This window comes from Gadus morhua, chromosome 4 (assembly GCF_902167405.1).
Source record: "Gadus morhua chromosome 4, gadMor3.0, whole genome shotgun sequence".
Taxonomy (NCBI): domain Eukaryota; kingdom Metazoa; phylum Chordata; class Actinopteri; order Gadiformes; family Gadidae; genus Gadus; species Gadus morhua.
In genome coordinates this window covers 18051953-18072466 of record NC_044051.1, presented here as the reverse complement: position 1 = coordinate 18072466, position 20514 = coordinate 18051953, and the positions used below count along the sequence as shown (strand labels likewise).

General features: G+C 47.0%; 1 protein-coding gene and 1 long non-coding RNA gene across 3 annotated transcripts in view; both read right to left on the bottom strand.

Moving 5' to 3' along the window:
- LOC115541952 (netrin receptor UNC5D) overlaps positions 1-20514 on the bottom strand; it is a 182600-nt gene that overhangs the window by 143574 nt on the left and 18512 nt on the right. The gene's annotated exons all lie outside the window — the stretch shown is intronic.
- Positions 15167-16959, bottom strand: LOC115541954 (uncharacterized). Its single transcript, XR_003976439.1, has 3 exons — positions 16818-16959; positions 16330-16646; positions 15167-16183 (listed from the first exon to the last, which is right to left on the bottom strand). It is a non-coding gene; the product is annotated as an uncharacterized LOC115541954 (long non-coding RNA).

Genomic DNA, 20514 nt, shown 5'->3' with positions numbered 1-20514 from the left:
GGTGTCGGAGTGGGGGCATGTCGGAATGGTGGCTTGTTCGACTGGCAGCATGTCTGAATGGCATCATGTAACCGCTCTAGACACAGGTGTGCCTCTTTCTCCCACTGCGCTTAGTTCTGCTCAGCATGGAACAACCTTTAAAAAATACATGGCTAAATGATAAAACAAGGGCAAACCACCCTTCAGGTCCAAGTCAATGTAGACAGGCAAAGTAACATGTAAAACAGAACATGTAATATGACTATTAAGTATGCAGAGGTGGTGTAATTGAAGTCCTACTTGTGAGGGTCTTAACTCTATTAGATTATTGAAACCTCAGTGTTAAAATATCGGTTGTCTTGTGAGACCAATAGGATGTCCTAAAGATAATGAGGTAATGCTTTAGCATCACAGGACGTTGATGTTGCTGAGGTATGGGTCGGGGTGAGGCACAAAAATATAACATATCAGTTGCCTGAAGAACCGAGATGAACATTGAAGCATCAATATTCATGTTTATTTATATACAATTAGTTATGTTGTGTACCTATTATTAGTCGATGCAGGCTGATGGTCACAGATTGGTATTTTACTGTCATGCTGTTGAGTATCTTAAAATGTTTCTCTACCTTGTTAAAGACCCCACCTAGTGAATAATCAACCGTGTCATCCCGTTAACATGTCCAGTTATTATGTATGTTAAAATAAGTTGTTTCAAATTATAATAAAGCCTTCGACAGCCGTGTGCTTCAGACTTGAAACGACTGAACACCAAGCGGAATCCCAGAATAGCATAAGCCTTGATCCCTTACGTATCATTAGAAGCTCGGCCCGCACGTGAACTTGTAGCAAACCATGTCTTGCCTGTTGAGATTTAGGGGGATTGTCTCTTTACTTCCCTACATGGCTTATGAGAAAGAAAGCAAATATTGACGTCTTTGTTAGCATTGGTACCCAAGAAGTCATAATCTCCTCCCGCGTTAACCTGTGGCGTGTGTGGATGTAGTTTGGTGTGGCACTTCTGACAAACACAAGTATTTCAGAAATAGCTGCTGTGTGTAGTGTCCTTAGAGCAGTACTTTCTGGTATAGTGAGTTGATGATGTTAAAACGAGAATGTGAGACCGTTGATAAGAGAAATTGGGTACATATATATATTTTTTATATTTTTCCTCAGATGTTTATGGGCCGATATATTATGGATTAACTCATTTGAACCTTCAACCTTGTCTATATTCTAACTCATGATGTACTGAGAGATTCCCGCCTTTTCTGCAGGGGTGCGTGCTTCTTATATATTCCTTTACAAAGGAGCAATCAAGAAGGCATCTTCAAAGGCTCTCTGGAAATGTATTTAAATCAATGTCTGCCCCGTGCTTTTCTGGGTGCCAAAAGCACTTGACCACACTTTGAGATCTAAACTCATGATATCTTTAAACATCAAAGGGCTCCTATGTGCATGCGTGCGTGTGTGTTTGAGTGCATGTGTGTGTTTGAGTGCATGAGAGTGTTATTCTGCCAAGGCCCACGAGAGAGATCTCAAATCAAAATGAAAGAAAACAAGGCTCCGTCAGACAGGAGCTCAGATCGAAGCTCAATGGCTGCTAATGAGGAGATGATGCCAGAGGGTCGGACAAGGACTGCTTTTGTTACGATACAAAAAACTATAAAATAATAGTTTAAAGGGTGAGTTGATTTTTTTCAATTGAAAGCAGTTGTGCTTGGGCCTCACAAAGTGTTGGGGAAAACCTTCGTGATCTTTCTGACTAGAAAGTTGTTGAAGGTGGGAAGTCTCTCTAAAACACAAGATGACAATTTTTCACTTTTCAATCAGCGGCAAACTGCAAAAGCGAGGCCGACCGAACCCTGCGGTCCTTAGGAACCCCATGCAGGGTTGCCAACAGTCACGCCCCTGGCGTGACTCTCACGCTTTCACCATCAATCTCACGCTGTCACGCACACGCAAGAAATGTCATGCCAAAATAAAAAATCCTCCCGTTCATTTTCTGCGGGAGCAGACTAACAGCTGTAACATCTGCCTACCTACAAAGGATCATGGCAGTATTCTCTGATCGTTGATTCGCTGAAAACCACGCACCTGACACTAAGTTGCGTTTGAAAAGGTCAGAGAGAGTTCAGAGCCGGAGTCGGAGCCCACTGATGCGCGTTTGGGGATGGGTCGGTCACGATCGATTCGGTCACGACCGATTCGTTCACAACGAACGAATCCCGAACGTGAACGACAAGAACTTGTTCCCCAAAACAAGAACAACTGGTTCTTTGATAACATAAAACAAAAATATGGTCACGTAAATAAAAGATACAAACGAACAGAGCTTCGTCTTCCCGCGACCTTATATCGATTGAGTCTACAACGTTCTCAAAGATTCAGCCAATGAGAGGTAGCAATGGTGTTGCCATGGCACCTGGGTAAACAAATGACAAGGTGGTACCGTCGAATTTGCGCGCTTTCTCTGTCTTACGTATCTTGGGTCATACCATTCGACGTGGGGCCACTAATATATCCCCCTACATTTCCGAAAATAGACTTGACCTCCATCTGTTTATTGGATAAACGCATTTCCCAATCCTAGGAGCCTTTGCTCCATTCTACGTCAATTCAAGAACAAACAAAGAAATTAAACTGCAGTTAGTATTTTTTATTTATGACCATGAAAGTTCTGTAATGCCTGAATTATGAAGAATTAAATGTAAAGTAACATAAAAATTATAAATATAAAACCATGAATGACATATGAGGGGGGCAGGTGGTATAAATATTTGTGGGATGTTTGATTATACTATATAGTATATCTTGTCGATTTTCACGGGGGGTAGAGCCTAACCCTGGGTATATCTTGGAAATCTTAAGAATCGAGCAAGTGGCACTTTTATATTCCCCAAATTATTCAAGGTGGCCCAGATTGTGTTGAGCATGCCTCACTCAAATGCGAATGCTGAGCGAACATTTTCATTGATTGGCCTAAACAAGACTGACACCAGAAACCGACTGTCCCTTGAAGGCACCCTGTCGTCAATTATGACCATGAAAATGAGCAGCCTTGAACCCTGCTTCAGATACGAACCTCCTGCAGAGGTCGTGAAGCAGGCCAAAACTGCCCCTGTGGCATACAACAGGCCTAATATATAACTTCTATGTTCTGCCTCTGCTGCGGAGTGTACACGCACACGCACACGCACACACACACACACACACACACACACACACAGACATACACAGCCCACCACAGCCAGCCAGCCAGCTCTGGGGTAACTATTGTGTCCCTTTTTTTTTTTTTCTTTGTCTTTATTTGAGATGTCTGTCTTTATTTTGTAATACTGCAATCAATAAATGAATTGTACATTTTGAAAAAGCATTTCCATTCTTTAACTTTTTTTCATAGATGAGGGTTAATACTTAGTAAACGAGGACTATTTTGTATTATTTTTTTAGGGTAAAGGGTTGTCCAAAAAATTTGCCGCTCACACTAATATTTTAGAGTCTCACTCCAGCCAAAGTCCCGAAGTTGGCAACCCTGCCCATGTGTGGGTGGTTGTAAAACCTTTACGACTGTCACCACTGCTCGCATCACATGGTAGAACCACATCAGTGGAAGTTCTCCTGCTAAAACGGGGGTTTATCTGCCCCTTAATAGGATAATGTTTCATAAAATAATAATGCCAATACGATCGTGTTAGCTGTTGTTTTTTTATGGTAGTTTGTAATATTAGATTCTGGTGAACCATTTTTGATCTCGACAAACTATTTGTTTTGCAAGTCTCTCTCTCTCTCTCTCTCTGCTGCATGCTGGGAGTGAGTCGTGGTGTGGAGTGAGACGCTGAGCGTTTGTTACGTTGTAATTCGATTTAATGTGGTTTATTGGGTATAGTTTTCACTTTAAGTTTATTGGTAGGTTGTGTGTTTATGCTTTTCTTTTCCCTCCTGCCGGTGTCTCAGCGGTCGGCGTCTCTCAGACGCCATGGTAAATGGAGTCACCTTTAGCCACCTCACGCGGAAGCATGGCATTAAAGTTAACGCCAGCTTTCCGTGCCGCGTGGAAGATATTGGGCTTGCGGTGGGAGAGCAGGTGGGGCACGGCAGCGTGAGGTCGGCTGCTCGGATGAATAGTGCCGTGGTCATCTTTCTGGATCAGGTGGAGAAGGTGAACCACATCGTCGAGACAGGCATCACAGTGAAACAAATGTTTGTGCAGGTGGTGCCGCTGACACAGCCATCCACCAGAGTTATCCTGTCCAATGTCCCTCCATTCATAACCGACGAATTTCTTAGCAGAGAGCTCTCCAGACATGGGAAGGTGGTGTCGCCCATTAAAAAGATAATGCCTGGATGTAGATCTCAGCTGCTGAAACACGTAGTGTCTCACCGTAGACAGCTGTTTATTATCCTTAACAATCGGGATGCGGAGCTCAACCTCCGATTCCATGTTAAAGTAGATGATTACGACTACGTGATATTCGCCACCTCGTCGGCTATGAAGTGTTTTCGATGTAACGAGGAGGGACACACTGTGAAAGCCTGTCCGAGACAAGGGGATCCGGCTCAGCCTGGCCAGGGGGTGACACCCGGCCATGTGGCGGGGCTTTCCGCTGCTCCGCCGGTTGCAATGGAGCTGCGGGAAGCCGCTGCGGCGGAGATTTTATCTGCTGCAGCCCGAGCTGCGGCATCGGAGCGGCCGATATCGGTGCCGCGGAGCCTGCCGCCTATCGCAGCTGCTGTGTCCGACCTGGAGCAAGGGGGGGTGAGTATGGATGATGTGCATGGTGTGAGCGAAAATGATCAGGCAAGTGGGGGAGAGGTTTTGGGTGATGATGTGGTAGAAAGTGAGGTGGGGGAAGTGCGGATAAATATTGGTGGCGTCAGTGAAACGCAGGAAGGTATGTCAGAGGAGGAGGAAATACAGACAGAGGAGACAGGCGTTGGGGGCAGTAAGCCTACATGGGGGGAACAGGTGGAGGAGGCCGAGATGGAGGAGGAGGAAGAAGAGGCAGTGACGGAAAAAACTTCTTCTAAACGAAGAAGAAATACTAGAGCAACTAAGCAGGAAGCAAAGAGTAGTAAGGTGGAGGAAGGCAGACAGAGGAAAGTGCAAGTGATGAGTGTGTCTCTGATAGCAGTGACATATCTGGTTCTAAAATAAACAACAGTCAGAAAAAAAAACTTTACTCTGAGAAACTAATACGAGCGTTTTTAGCCAAAACAAAAAATGCTAAAGGAGTTAAAGTGGAAGAGCATTTCCCAGTTTTAAGTTTGTTTTATGCCTCGGCCAGACTCCACATGAAACAAAAAGATGAGTTTCTTTTTAGGCAAAATAAACTTTTGCCTAAAGTTAAACGACAAATGAACAAGGATGAAGATGGGAAGGAATCCAATGTGTGTTTTTAAGTAATTTATTGGTTACCATTTTTGTTCTTACTTATGGATAATTTTAGAGTGGGAAGTTTAAAGGTAAATGGAGCCAGAGAACAAAGAAAAAGAGCAAGTATTTATGAGATGGCCAAAATGAAGCATACTGATGTATTGTATTTACAAGAGAAACCTAGTGACAGCACCAATGAGGCAGACTGGAGGAGAGAGTGGGAGGGGGAAGTCATTTTAAGTCACAACACTTCTCTGAGTGGAGGAGTTGGCTTTCTCCTCTCCAAGTCTTTTACTCCGGTCTCACTGGAGGTCGAGCATTTTATCGAGGGGAGGTCGCTTTTAATGAGAGCACGATTCAACCTTTTTACTGCTGTTTTTATCAATGTGTATGCTCCAACAATCGGTACGGAGAGGAAGCTGTTATAACAAAAAGTTAATGATGTTTTAAATGGCTGTGCCTCTGAGGATTTTTTATTCTTGGGGGGGGGGGATTTTAACTGTACTGAAAATGCTGCGCTAGATCGCAACCAGATCCATTTTCCCAACATGTTCTGAGGCAGCTGGTCTACTCTCATGGCCTGGTGGACGTGTGGAGGAGGACGCATGCGGACTGCCGTCAGTACACCTGGTCCCACCTCAGAGAGAGTAGGATCTCCTCAGCAAGGCTAGACCGTATTTATTGTTTTAAGCATTATTTTAATATTTTTTAAAATGTGCAGCATTCTTCCTTCTGGTTTTAGTGATCATTCTCTAGTTTTGTGCAATGTTTTTATTCAGAATATTTCACCTAAAAGTGCTTATTGGCATTTTAATTCAGTCTTAGCATTTGATCAACATTTTAAAGAGGTTCTTATGTATTTCTGGGATGCTTTTAGACAGAGGAAGGGTAATTTTTGCAGTATTAGGCAGTGGTGGGACCATGGTAAGACTCGGATTAAACTTTTACGTCAACAGCACACCCTCAACGTCACTAGAGACATCACCAGATCTATGAAAGACCTGGAGATTGATATAGTTTAACTAGAAAGTTTGAGTGAGTCCACAGCAGATCGAGGATATATTGAAATCCTCAAGATCAAAAAGCTAGCATTAGCCGACCTGCTGGATGTTAAAGTACAGGGTGCACTGGTCAGGTCCCGGGTTCAGGCCAGTGCAGAGATGGATACTCCCACTAGCTATTTTTTCGGCCTGGAGAGGAGCAGGCAGAAGCGGGTAATCCACTCACTTTTAGCAGACACAGGGCAAATGTTGGGCAAAATAACCTGCTGAGTACATCACATGTACATTATAAGTATAGCTAACTCCTACCCTAGCTTAATGAGCACATCACATGGCAGTCAACTTACAATATAGTCAACTTTTAACACATAACACATACATGAGAATATAGTCAGGTCAAGGCCGGAGCCGAAGGCCCCATTTCCCAGGCTGGCAGCATCTTCAAGAACGGGAGAGCCGCACACAGGAGACACTTTGAAGCTCTCCCCCGTTATCTGCCCATACCAAGGGCCTGAGAGACACGAGGAGCTCTCCCCCGTTAGGAGGCATACACAGCAGGGCCTGGGAGCCAAGGTCAAGTAAAACACACAGAACCACACACATCTCAAACGCACACACCTCATCAGGAGGAAGATACAGTATAAGACTGTATCACACAGAGACTCTTCACCTTCTTCTGAAGCAGACCTTCCACGGAGGCGAAGCTCCGGACGAACCATCAGCGCTGATTAGGGACTTAGACATATTCGATTTCTCACGCTTATGACTCTGTATAACCGTTGCCACTTTACTTAATAAATCCAAGGTCCTCGTGCCGACAGACTTTATTACCTCTCCGTCTCATTTCATCTGGTCCAGTAACTAGACAGACCGTTTTTCCCTTCACAAACACTATCAGAACCCAGCCAGATACGAAGGCGAGCTGTGCAATTTTATTCATCACTATATAGTAGTGTATAGAGTATAGAGTGTGAGAAGCAGGAAGCTTAGGTGGAGGGGTTTTGCAACGGACTGCCTCAGGTCTCTGAGGAGACAGATGCACAGCTAGACAGGCCAATACAAATGCAGGAGCTGCAATGCAAGGGTGGCGGGCTCCCGGCATAGATGGCCTGAGTGTGGTATTTTACAAGGCCTTCTGGGATATCTTTGCTAAAGATCTGTTAGATGTTATTAATGAAAGTCTGGCCTCTGGTTCAATGCCCACGTCCTGCAGGAGAGAGGTAATCACACTGCTTCCAAAAAAAGGAAACCTGCAGGACATTAAAAACTGGCGCCCTGTGTCTCTACTGTGTGTGGACTACAAGCTTCTGTCCAAACTCTTTGCCTCCAGGCTTGGGCTAGCTATGGAGCATCTCGTCCACCGGGACCAGACCTACTGTGTGCCCGGCAGGTCCATGGTGGACAATGTCCACCTCATTTGGGATGTTTTGGACATCTCCGGCTCATTGGGGTATAGCACTGGTCTGATTTCTCTAGACCAGGGAAAGGCATTTGACCGCGTTGAACACAAATTCCTCTGGAAAGTTATGGAGAAATTTGGGTTCAGCGCTGGTTTCATAGCCAAGATCAAGGTGCTGTACAGTGATGTTGAGAGTGTGCTGAAATTTAACGGCGGTCTGTGTGCTCCTTTCAGGTTGCGTAGGGGCGTCAGGCAAGGCTGTGCTCTTTCTGGCATGCTCTACACACTCTCCCTGGAACCCCTCAACAGTTTACGAAGCAATTTACAGGGTTTGCTTTTATCAGGTTTTAATAGTGGCATTGTTTTAAGTGCTTATGCCGATGACATTGTTGTTTTTATTAAAAACCAGAGAATGGTAGACATTCTAACCAACACTGTAGAAAGGTTTAGTGGAACATCGGCAGCGAGGGTGAATTGGAAAAAAAGCGAAGCCCTCGCTGTCGGTGAGTGGCGCGACGGTCTCCCAGTTCTTCCCCAGAGCCTGACTTGGCAAAAAGATGGTTCTATTTCATCCTTACTGACCGCTTAAAGCACTGGATCTCCACCTCGCGCATGCGCATTTCGAGTACCTAATACCAACATAGTCACCTGTGACCCCCACGTGACACCGGGAAGGCTATATCTTCCGGTGTCTTTAGAAGATCTGTTCCTTACATCTTCTCGCTGCGCAGGTACCGTATTGAACCTTTGTTTGAGAAAGGAAGGAAGCTGTTACAACTGGCTACGTGCAGCCTCGTGACCAAGGTCGGAGCTGCGGGTAACCCGTCCTCCAGAGGCTGTGGCTAGTTCATACAGACTTAGTGAAAGTAACTATAAGAAGAGTGGCCGGCGTTTGTTTGGGAGGGCAGTGTGCTCGCTCCCGCTCCCAGCACTCGTTAGCCTCTTGCTCTGTTATTGTTTGTTGTGTTAGCCGTTAGCTTTGCTCTGTTCTAACCATCAATTTATTTTTCCCTTACAACTTACCTGTGAAGGCAGTGCTCTCGCTCCCTCTCCCAGTAACGTTTTTGTTTGGTTTCTCCCTTGTTTAGCAGCAGCGCTTACGCTCAAGCTAATTAATATCGGTCGATTTAGTTTTCTGGTGAAGGCAGTGTTCTCGCTCCCGTTAACGCCGCATTTGGCCCTTGTTTGGTTGATAATTAGTAGCAGCGATCACGCTCAGGCTAATTAGTTTCGGTTTTTCATTTTTCCTGGCGAGGGAAGTGCTCTCGCTTCCGCTCCCAGTACGCTGCCGGTGGCTGCCTTTATAATGGCTCACCTATGTGTCGCCTGTGCGGCTCCTCTTGAGCCTGAGGGCGGCCACGACAGTTGCCCTCCTTGCCTCGGTCTCGAGCATCTGAGGGAGAGCCTCACGGACAGCGCCTGCATGAATTGCAGCCTCCTGCCTTGGGTCCTCAAGAGTGGCTAGGCTAGCAGAGCTGGAGAATTGGGCAGCAGCCAACGACCCCTCTGCTTTAATGAGCCTCCCTCCCAATCAGCCCGGTCGTTCGGGACGGCAGCGGCATGATGGGGCTGCGGCTATGGGTGCCCCCCCCAAAAAGAAGGCAAGAGGCGGGCTTGCTGCTAGGGTGGACGGATTGGCGTCCGATATGGAGCAAATCCGGTCCCTCCTCCTGGCCCTTCAGCCTGGGACTGGTCAGGGGCTGGCGGGGCTACAGCCCGGCCCTCCCTCCTCCCAATTTGAAAGCGACGCCCTCTCTCTGGCGGCTTCGGCTAACCTCTTTAATGAGGCTATGACCGAGGGCGATGCCTCCCACACGTTGGATGAGGCCTCCTGCTCCTCGGCACAAGGCTCCCTGCAGGGGGCAGCAGACACCTCCATGGCGGCCGTCCTGCGGACCGCTCCAGCTCGCCTGCAGCTTGACACGGCGCAGACGGAGTCAACCTAGGCCAGCGACTTCTTCAGGCGCAACCCTGTCCCGGCCACATTCTCCGTCCCTCCTTCAGAGGAGTATCTGAAGGAGCTCCATGCTTGCTGGAGGGACACTAGGGCCCTATCCCACTCGACGTTGGACGCCCGGACCTTGGCTGCCATGCAGAATGCGGCACAGGTTGGGCTGGGCCGCATGCCAGCAGTCGAGCCTGCCATCGCCTCCCTAATTCTGGCTCCTGATGAGGCTCTGAGGCCAAATGCCTGGTGCCCTCGGCCACAGTGCAGGGTCACAGATGACCTCCTGTCAAAGGCCTACGACGCAGCAGCGCGCATGGGTCGTATTGGGAACTCCCTTTCCCACCTGCTGCTGGGTCTTTCGATCTCTCTGCAGCAGGCCCAGGCCGAGCCGTCGCTGCAGAGTCTGAGTGACGCCTCATTGCAGGCTTTTGCCCTCATGTCGAGGGAGTTAGGGCGCACTATGTCCACCCTCGTGCAGACTCGCCGCCAGGTGTGGCTTGCGCAGTCGCCCTTGACGGAGACATGTAGGAGGTTCCTTCGTGCGGTGCCGGTGGAACCAGGGGAGCTCTTTGGGTCAGCTGCCCTGGAAGCACTGGAGGGGGCTGCCCGAGCTAGGCAGACCAGGCAGCAACTGTCAGGCCTAAATAGGAGTGTGTCCGCTCCTAGCAGGCCTGGGGGCCCCTCGGCAGTCCCCCAGCGGCGCTTTCAGCCACCTGATTATTCCGGTGGCCTACGCAGGTCTCAGCAGGCTGCGCAACAGCCAGCGGATGGCTTTCGGGCCCCCGAACGCCTACCTTCCTGGCAGCCCCGTGCCCCACAACCCAACCGACGCCCCCCCAGAGCCCCAGGAGGCCGGGGGGGTAGGCGCTAGGCCCTCGGGGCCGGTAGTCGGGAGTTTTTCCCATCAGCAGCTCAGTTACTGGGCTGCCTGTACTTCAGACCCTTGGGTGGTTTCCACCTTGACCCAAGGGTACGAGTTACAGTTCCGACGCCGGCCCCTAGCCTTCAGTCGGGTCAAAATGACTGTTGTCAACGACCCGGCAGAGGCCTTAGCTCTGGACCAGGAGTTGTCCACCCTCCTGGCCAAAGGGGCAATCGAGCCAGTGGATCCTCTGCTGCACCCCAGAGGATTCTACTCGAGATACTTTCTCGGGAAAAAGAAAGATGGCAGATTTCGCCCAATTCTCGACCTGAGGGGACTCAACAGGTTCCTGAAGGTCCTGCCATTCCACATGCTCACTGCATCCGACACGCTGCGGGTGGTCGCAAGGGGAGAATGGTTCACCACGGTGGACTTAAGGGACGCATACTTCCACGTCCCAATTGCACCGCTCCATCAGCACTTCCTCCGGTTCGCCTTTCGCGGCCGGCACTTTCAATTCAGGGTACTTCCCTTTGGTCTCTCCCTCTCTCCGAGGGTATTCACCAGGGTGGTGGCGGCAGCTCTCGCACCCCTGCAGAAGCAGGGCATGAAGGTCCTGCCTTATTTGGACGACTGGCTGATCTGTGCACCTTCCCAGTCTCAGGCGGCCCGGGACACGGCTCGGCTGCTCTTGCACGTGGCCCGGCTTAGCCTGACGGTGAACTTTGTGAAAAGTCGCCTGGACCCATCCCAACGGGTCGCATACCTGGGGATGGTCCTAGACTCGGATGCTATGAGGGCCCATCTGTCACCTCAGCGTGTGACCGACACCCTCCTCTGCCTCCCCCGCTTCGGGTATGGTAGGATGGTACCATTCATTCTTGCCTGCAGCTCTTGGGCAAGCTGACAGCTGCCTCAGCTGTGGTGCCCCTCGGCTTGCTGTCTCTGCGCCCTATGCAGATGTGGCTGAACAGCCTCCACTTGGACCCCAAGTGGCACAGGCACCGAAAGGTCAGAGTGTCTCGGCAGTGCCTCTTCTCTCTGTCCCTATGGAGGAAGAGGTCGTATATGTCTGTGGGTGTACCCATGGGTACCATTCCATCTCGTCGGGAGCTGGTCACGACAGACGCCTGCCTATCGGAATGGGGCACGGTTTGGCAGGGCAGGACTGCCCAAGTGCAGTGGCCGGCCCAGAACCACGCTCACATCAATGTGCTAGAGCTCAGGGCGGTACAGCCAGCACTCAATCATTTTCTGCCTCATTTGAGAGGCAAGCATGTGCTGGTTCGATCCGACAACATGTCAGCTGTTGCCCAGATCAACCACCAAGGGGGGACCCGGTCTTCACGGGAGGACTTGTTGGCCTGGGCATATCCCCGCCTGGCCAGCGTGCGGGCGGTCTTCATACCGGGGCAACGGAACCAGGTCGCAGATTTTCTATCGCGGCAGAAGCCCCCACCGGGGGAGTGGCGGCTTCATCCGGAGGTGGTGGAGACGATGTGGGGTCTCTTTGGCAGGGCGGAGGTGGACCTCTTTGCATCAGAGGAATCCGCACATTGCCCCCTCTGGTTCTCCTGGACGGAGGTGACCGGCCCCCTCGGACAGGACGCCTTAGCTTACGACTGGCCACAGAGTCCTCTGTATGCCTTCCCACCGCTGCCCCTGATTCTCCCCACACTTCAGAGGGTGTTTCTGCGGGGCCACAGGTTACTTCTGGTGGCCCCCTACTGGCCAGGGAGACTCTGGTTTCCACTGCTGCGCAGGCTCTGCTGCAGCTCTCCATGGCGCCTCCCCTGCAGGAAGGACCTCCTTTCGCAGCTGGGGGGCCAGATTTGGCACCCAGATCCCCGTCGCCTCCAGCTCTGGGCCTGGCCGCTGCAGGGCCCGACTCACTGCTGAGTGTTTGCACTGAGACCGTCAGGGGTACTATTCTGAATGCCAGGGCACAGTATGCCAACAGATGGGAGGACGAATTAATGACTTAACTGATTTTTCTCTTTTAATGGATGGAGAATATGTTAACAGATTTGGAACATGTGGTAGGGTTGCCGCGGTGTGAAGATTTTCACACCGAGGAATACACTCGTGTCAACACCGGTATTGCCCAGTATAAACGGTATAAACTTTGAAACTAGGTCAACCGCCATCTCTCCGTCAACTCTCCTCTCACACTCGGTGACAGCGTCTTATAACTTTCTATATATAATAGCATAATATAATTTTACATATAATATCACGACCCAAAGCTCTGCGCGCCTCCGGTTGGCCGTAGCGTGGGGAGTTCTCGTAGGGCTTTGCGGGGTATGTTTACCGGCGTTGCTATGGTTACCGGTCTTGTAAGGAAGCGCCAATTCTCTTCCGCACAGAGCAGAACTGTGGCTTATTTTACACATTTTTATTTTCTCAATTATAATTATATCATACATTTTTACTTTTTTCTTTTTTATTACTGAAAAAAAAACGGTGTTGCCGGTGTTGAGCAATCGGCGTTGGCCTCAACAACGTTAATACCGCATTCCGCGGCAACCCTAACATGTAGGCCTATCTGCCGTGAGCCTACTGATTGTCGGCACACGTGTGTGTGTGTGTGTGTGTGTGTGTGTGTGTGTCTTTCTTTTAAAAGAGCTTCTCTATCAATTATTTAAAGATAAGAGACGGCACATTGCTGTTTTAATCAGTAAGGTAAAAAATAAATAAAGTGCTTTTTGGCATTTTAATACTACTCTTCTAGCTGATAGGAATTTTGTAGAGGTTTAAAAAAAAATTGCGGTTGAGTACAGGAAGAGTAAGGGGGATTATATCTCCTTACAACAGTGGTGGGATGTGGGCAAGTGCCGAATCCGACAACTATGTCAACAATATACTCTCAATGTTAGCAGGGACAGAGCCAGGTCAATGAGAGAACTGGAGATTGAGGTCATATTGAGGCACTTACAGAAAAAAAGACAGCTTTGAGCAGTCTGCTGGGCATCAAAGCACAGGGGGCGCTGGTCAGGTCCCGTTTTATGGAGGCAATGCACATGGACGCCCCATCACATTATTTCTTCAGCCTTCAGCGCCGGAATGGTTGGAATATGCAGCAGGTTTCTATAAGGAGCTGTACAAAAAAAATGCCAGAGGTATTTCTGACAGAGACCTGCCTTTTTATGAGGGTCTCCCTCAGGTCCAGCCCAACAAATTCCTTGAGGAAGTCCGAGCTGCAGGCTGCAGTTTTGGGTTTGAAAAGTGGCAAGGCTCCTGGCATTGATTGTCTGCCTGCAGATTTTTATAAATCTTTCTGGTCACTCATTGGTGGAGTCGTCGGTGATGTCCTCAGAGACGGGCCTCAGGGTGTTAACCTTTGAGCTGCAGGAGGGCCGTCATCACGCTGCTTCCTAAGAAGGGTGATTTGCAGCAGCTTAAAAACAGGAGGCCAGTCTCTCTGCTGTGTACAGACTATGGCTGAATCCGAATACTTAGTACATACTATTTCTGTTCAGTGTCTACTACTTGACCGTACCACACTTGACTGTGTAGTACGGTCTACAGCTATGCGTAGAACACCTCCGAACGCTTCCGAACACCGCCGAAACTCCACCGGATGTTTGGAGATGACGTATCACCCCTCAGATGCCGGCAAAATTACCTTGATAAATTACCTGTTTTCCGTCTCGTCATCGTTGCTATTCAATTAAAAATGTATATTTTTACTTAATTACTTACTTTACTTTTGTACTCTTTTTAATGTCACTTTCTTTCGCCGCTTTCTACAACGTCTTTCTAGTGTTGTCGGGTCAGCCATCTCTTCTTCGCTCGTTACCAGACTCCGGTTGCATTGTGGGATAGCGTAGTGAACTCCGTTGTTTACTGTGGCGGTAGTACGCATTCGGAAACGTTTTCCGTACTACACAATTCATACTGAGCATTCGAACGCGCTATATTTGTGGCGTACTACAAAATGCATACTATATAGCAGTTAAGTATGAGTATTCGGATTCAGCCTATATGTTGTTGTCCAAGGCATTGGCTACAAGGCTGGGGAAGGTGATGGCAGAGGTGATCCACATTGACCAGTCCTATTTTGTGCCTGGCAGCTGATCACTGACAATGTCATGTTAATTTGGGATTTTTTGGAAGTCTCTGGTTCTTTGGGAATAGAGACTGGCCTTATATCCATAAATCAGGAAAAGGCTTTTGACCGGGTTGAACATCAGCACACGCTACAGTTTTTTGGTTCCAGCCCTGGTTTCATAGCCATGTTCCAGGTTCTGTACTGTAACATTGAGAGTATGTTGTAGATCAACAGTGGTTTGAGCAGAGGCGGACAGAGTACACAGATTCCTTACTTGAGTAAAAGTACAGATACCCCTTGCTAAATTTTACTCAAGTACAAGTAAAAGTACTACAGTCAGATGTCTACTTAAGTAAATGTACTAAAGTACTTGTTTTTAAAAGTACTTGAGTATCATGAGTACAAGAGTCAATTTTCTAAATATTGCATTACTACTGCCACGGTGCTTACAGTACATTTATGTATAGAAATGTCCTACATGGAGTTATGAAAAATGTTTATGTTAATACCTTGGAGAATGTAAAAGGAATTGAAAGTAAAATCAAGTCATTTATCTTTTTACGCTTTATTGAGCATCTCACTTGCCTAACAAGTGCGTAACACAAGGCTTCACATGTTGTGACAAAGGATAATGCGTGGTGTCTACTCGCACTATATCTCATCGGACACAATAATTGGCTCACCACATGGGAATGACACTCATTTCAAACACAGCAACTCATGACTCAATGACTACTCATGCTACAGTGTCAACATATCAAAAATATACAGCACAGTACTGCATTCAACATACCTCTCAAGTACTGCTCACTGAAAAATAACTATGTTACTTATCCAAGAAACAATTCCAAAACAATGTAATTAAGTAAATGATTTCAGTTATGAGAACAGCATGGGCATAGTTTTATAACACTGTACACTGATATATGAAAAGTAATATATAAATGATTGGTATGAAAACTAATTAGGCTGAAAATTAGGCAAACTGCCGTCATTCAAATCAAATAATTTACAACACTAGTATAATTCACAATGACATAGTATGCTTTAAAAGTGGAAAGGCTAACATCCACACCACCAAATTATTTGTATTATTATTTGTGTGTGTGTGTGTGTGTGTGTGTGTGTGTGTGTGTGTGTGTGTGTGTGTGTGTGTGTGTGTGTGTGTGTGTGTGTGTGTGTGTGTGTGTGTGTGTGTGTGTGTGTGTGTGTGGTACTTCAGTTCAATCAAATTTCATGAACTCCTTGTTCAACTTGAGGAGAAGTTCACCCTTCTTGGGGTGAAAAGCAAACAGGCAATGCTAAAAAGCCTTTCACACGCTGCTGAAGCTGGCAGGGCTGTGTTGAGCTTTAGTGAGAGGTTACGCACAGCTGGATAGAGGGCCAGTGTATTCACTCCATCAGCTGTAGCGGCTAGGTATCCATCAAGTTGCTGACTTATCGCATTGGAATGTGTCGGCTTGACATTGGAGAAGAAGTCATCATCTTCAGAAGAGGATGCTGTGGTATCAGGAGACCGAAGACCTTCATCATGTTCTGGCAGATGTGTCTTGATGTAACTAAGGCCTTGATTAGAAACAGCAGAATCACACCAACAAACACACATTTTTGTTATTATTACTCTGTAAGTAAGCAACTGCATAGAATCATTGTTGGATGTAAAGGTTTTTGAAAAAACAAGCAAACAAACAAAAATAAAACGTTTTCCTTACCAAGCTGTAGGACTGTGTCATTGCTGGTCCAGGAGGTTTTGAACCTTGGAACAAGTATGGCTGCTGCAATTAGCTCTGGCTCTGACATCATGCTCTCAAACCGCTTCCTCAAACCTTCAAGAAGAGCATCAACAAGTGGCTTGCAAAATCTGAGTGACGGTCTGGACTTTTCAAGCTTGGTTGTGAGGGTGGTGATTGTCGGGAGCAGCCAGCCCATCTGAATGTTGACTTCACCTTGTAGTATGTTCAAGGACTTCGCAACTGGACTCATGGTGGTGACATATTCCCCTAAAAAGGCTATGTCAGCCGGACTGTACCTAATAGAAACAGAAGAAAATAAACAAACACATATTTCCACAAAATGTATACCGAACCACTGTGCAATGCTGGACATTTATTAATTTGTTTATGTACCTACAGCAGATAATGTGGTAAGCATTATTCTAACAAATTAAGAACACAATTATACATTAACATAAGCTACTTACATTGGAACATTGAGTGCAGCACAGACCTTTCTCACAGACCCCTGTCCTTGGTCTTTAATGATTCTGACCACACGTTCCACGGCCATGAAAGACGAGTTCCATCGAGTTGAATTAGGCTGTACCAAGTGAAGCTTACAGTGTTCCTCTATAAGCTCAGCATTTTGAGGAGCCCTTGATGCTTTATTCCAGAGTGCCTGACACTTAGAAAAGGCTGATCTGGACAATTTCTTGTAAGCTTCTGTCGTATTAGCCTTATCAACATCGACTGTGGAAACTAAATTTAGTAAATGACATGCACACCGATGATGTTTCGGCAGCTGATAATGAAGCCCATCATCTTCCTCCAGAATGGCTTCCACATCAATGAGTTCCACCTCCTCTTCACCATCAGATGCATCACAATCTTCTCCTACTTCTTCGATTGTGCCTTCTGCAACTAACTCTTCATTGTTATTTTCGTCCTGCTGACCAAAGACACGGAACGCTTTGACGAAATTCGACCCGTTGTCTGTTGTAGTTCTAACAACCTTTAGACTTATTTCATACTCGGCATGAATGTCGGTCAAAACAGCTGCCAAGGCATCGAATGTGTGGGAGCCTCTTAGTTGACGGCAAGCAAGGGCAGCTGCATGGCGTTCAAAACTGCAAGGATCGAGCCAGTGGGCTGTTACACCTATAAAGCTTCTTCTCCTGGCCGTCCAACAATCAGTAGTGGTGCAATGTATGGTACCTCTTTCATTACGTTCTTGAGACTTTCTTTCATTTTAGATGTAGCTGAATCAATCTTACGCCGCACAGTTGTGCGGGACATGACAGCACTTCTCGGTTGCAATTCTACAATAAGGTCTTGAAAGGATGGTTTCTCGGCCAGGGAGAAGGGCTGGAGACCTTGAACGATGAAGCGGAGGATAGCCTGATCAACCGTCTTCTGAGAGACCTGCTTGGTCTCCAACAGCTTAATTTGCTTCCCCTTGAAGCCTGTTCCACCATCCGATGGCCTCTTGCAGGCTGTTGAAGTCAGTTTGGAGTATTTCTCCATATGTGTCTCATGCCTTCTCTGTAAAACAAAGTATAATATTTCAGTTTACACTATATAAAACTAATACATATTAGGAAAGATTCCCATCATATAGTCTACATAGCAGTATTATTAATTATGAAGTGCTGGTTGTTCATAATTTTCCAATGGTTCCAGACTAACTTTTTAATTGGTTTTACTGGTGCAACTAACTTTAATTTACGGGGATCAGCAAACAGGGATGCAAACACATGTATAGTCAAAAAAGAGAGAGGTAATTGAAGCCCTCGCCCCGCAGATATCCATATAATCAGGATGCTACTGAGGCACACATGCACACTGCCTCACACACGCGCAGTCTCTAGGTCCCTCTCCCTCGTGCGCGCGCTACACAAATGCTAAAGCAAGTATAATGAGCATACTGAGCCAATTTTCATACGGTTAAATCAATTAAAATTAGATGATATCTACATAATACAGTGCCTGAAATTCTACCACAAGTTCTTAAACAAAAACCTCCCTGCTTATTTCCTGAACATGTTCACTCAAAATGCATCCCGTCATGACTATAACACAAGGCACCATCTTAGACTTAACACCCCTACTTACAGGACTGCTGCCTACAAACATTGTATTAGAAATCATATTCCTTATTTACTGACACACTTAGACACATGCATGACAGACAAACTCACTCCACATAGCCTGGAAGGATTAACCCGGTATTAAAAAAAAAAAATGCTAACGCGGTTTGGACCACGTCTGTTTCGTGTGCGCGTTCTTGCTAGCTCGCTGTAGATTCCGGTAGAGCAAAGTATTTAGGTGCTTCTGTCTTTCTAACAAGTCCTGCAATATTAGGTCAGGCAAATACAAGACTTTGGGTAACATATCTCTCATGTATTCAAACACTTTTGTAATCCTGTCTGTACGTACCTTGACATGCTTCCGCAAGTTGGATGTGGAATTTTTGTAGGCAGTGATGAAATTCTGCTTCAGTAAACATAGCAAACACTTAAAACGAAAACTATCACCGACTTGTTCGGATAATGTGAATAGGCTGGCGAGGTGGGGCCACGGGTTTACAAATCCCTGGGATGGACCTGCTCCGGCTACTTCCATTGTTTAGTCCATGGTTATAACGTCTCTCATCTAATCTGACGGTTGACTTTGGCAGAAAACTGAAGGTGATTGCTGATTGGCCCTCCCAATCAGTGGTGCCTGCACAATCCAATCACGTTTGAGAGGGAAACGACAAATTGAGGATTTCAATTTTTATTTTTTTATTTGAAGTAACGGCTACTCACGGTTATGGATAGAAATGTTGCGGAGTAAAGAGTACAATATTTGCCTCTCAAATGTACTTGAGTAAAGTCGTGAGTACTCCCCAAGAATGATACTCGAGTAAAGTACAGATCCCTCAAAATTGTACTTAAGTACCGTACTCAAGTAAATGTACTCCGTTACTGTCCGGCCCTGGGTTTGAGTGGCTCTTTTGAAGTACAGAGAGGTGTGAGGCAGTCTGTCGGGGATGCCGTACTCCCTGGCCATAGAACCTCTACTCCATAACATAAGAAAGAAATTGTCAGCTGTAGTTTTCCCATGGGGCAATGGTTGTTTTAAGATTTCTGCTTACGCTGATGATGTTGTGGTTTTTATCCAGAGTCAAAGAGACGGTTCTATCATGGAGGATATTATAAACAACTTCAGTGTAGTATCGCCGCAAGGGTCAGCTGGGCTAATAGTGAGGCGTTGGCAGTCGGCAGAGGTGTAGCCACAGTTGTAAAGTTGCCAGGTGGGATAGTGTGGAAAAGGGGTGGGGTAAAGTATTTGGGTGTTTTTGTTGGAAGCAAGGATTATATTGGAAATGGTTGAGGGAAGGGTCAGGAAGTGGAGATTGATCTTTCCTAAGCTATCATATAAAGGCCGGGTGCTGGTTTTAAATAATCTGGTATCATCCATGTTGTGGCACCGGCTTACATGTGTCGACCCCCCACCTGATCTACTGCCCAAGGTGCAGGCTATTTTGGTGAATGCATTTTGGAATAAACTCCATTGGCTACCCCAGAGCCTCCTGTACCTCTAGAAGGAAGAACGCGGACATGGACTAATGCATTTGGCCAGCGGAAGAGCCACTTTCCGGCTGGAGTTCATCAGAAGATTTCTAACAGGGCCCAAGGACTTGGTGTGGTGTGGAAACCCCTGGCATGTTCCATTTTAAGACGTTTTGGTGAATATGGATTGGATGCATCACTGTTTTTACTAGATTTGAGCCGTTCTGTTTTTAACAACATTCCTGACTTTTACCGCAGTGTTTTTAATGTGTGGACTCTTTTTAAGAAGGAAAGGGTTGTTAGCCCCGCCTCGTTGTACTGGCTGCTGTATGAACCGGGGGTTTCGGGGGGATTTTTCTCAAGGCATGCCACTTTCGGACCAACATTCCAAGGAATGTTTTGCAAATCAAAGGTCACAACGTTGGGGCAGGTGGTGGAGCTGGCCGGGCCAGACCAGGAGGATGCCGCAGCCTTGGCTGGACAAATGGGGGTGAGATCAATGCGGCTCGTCCAACAAGCACTGGACCATTGGACAACTGACTAGAAACTAGTGTGTTCTGCTAAGGATGTTTTACAATGGTTTGAGAATTCCTGATGGTGACGATCCTTTCCCTAACCTTGATATTGT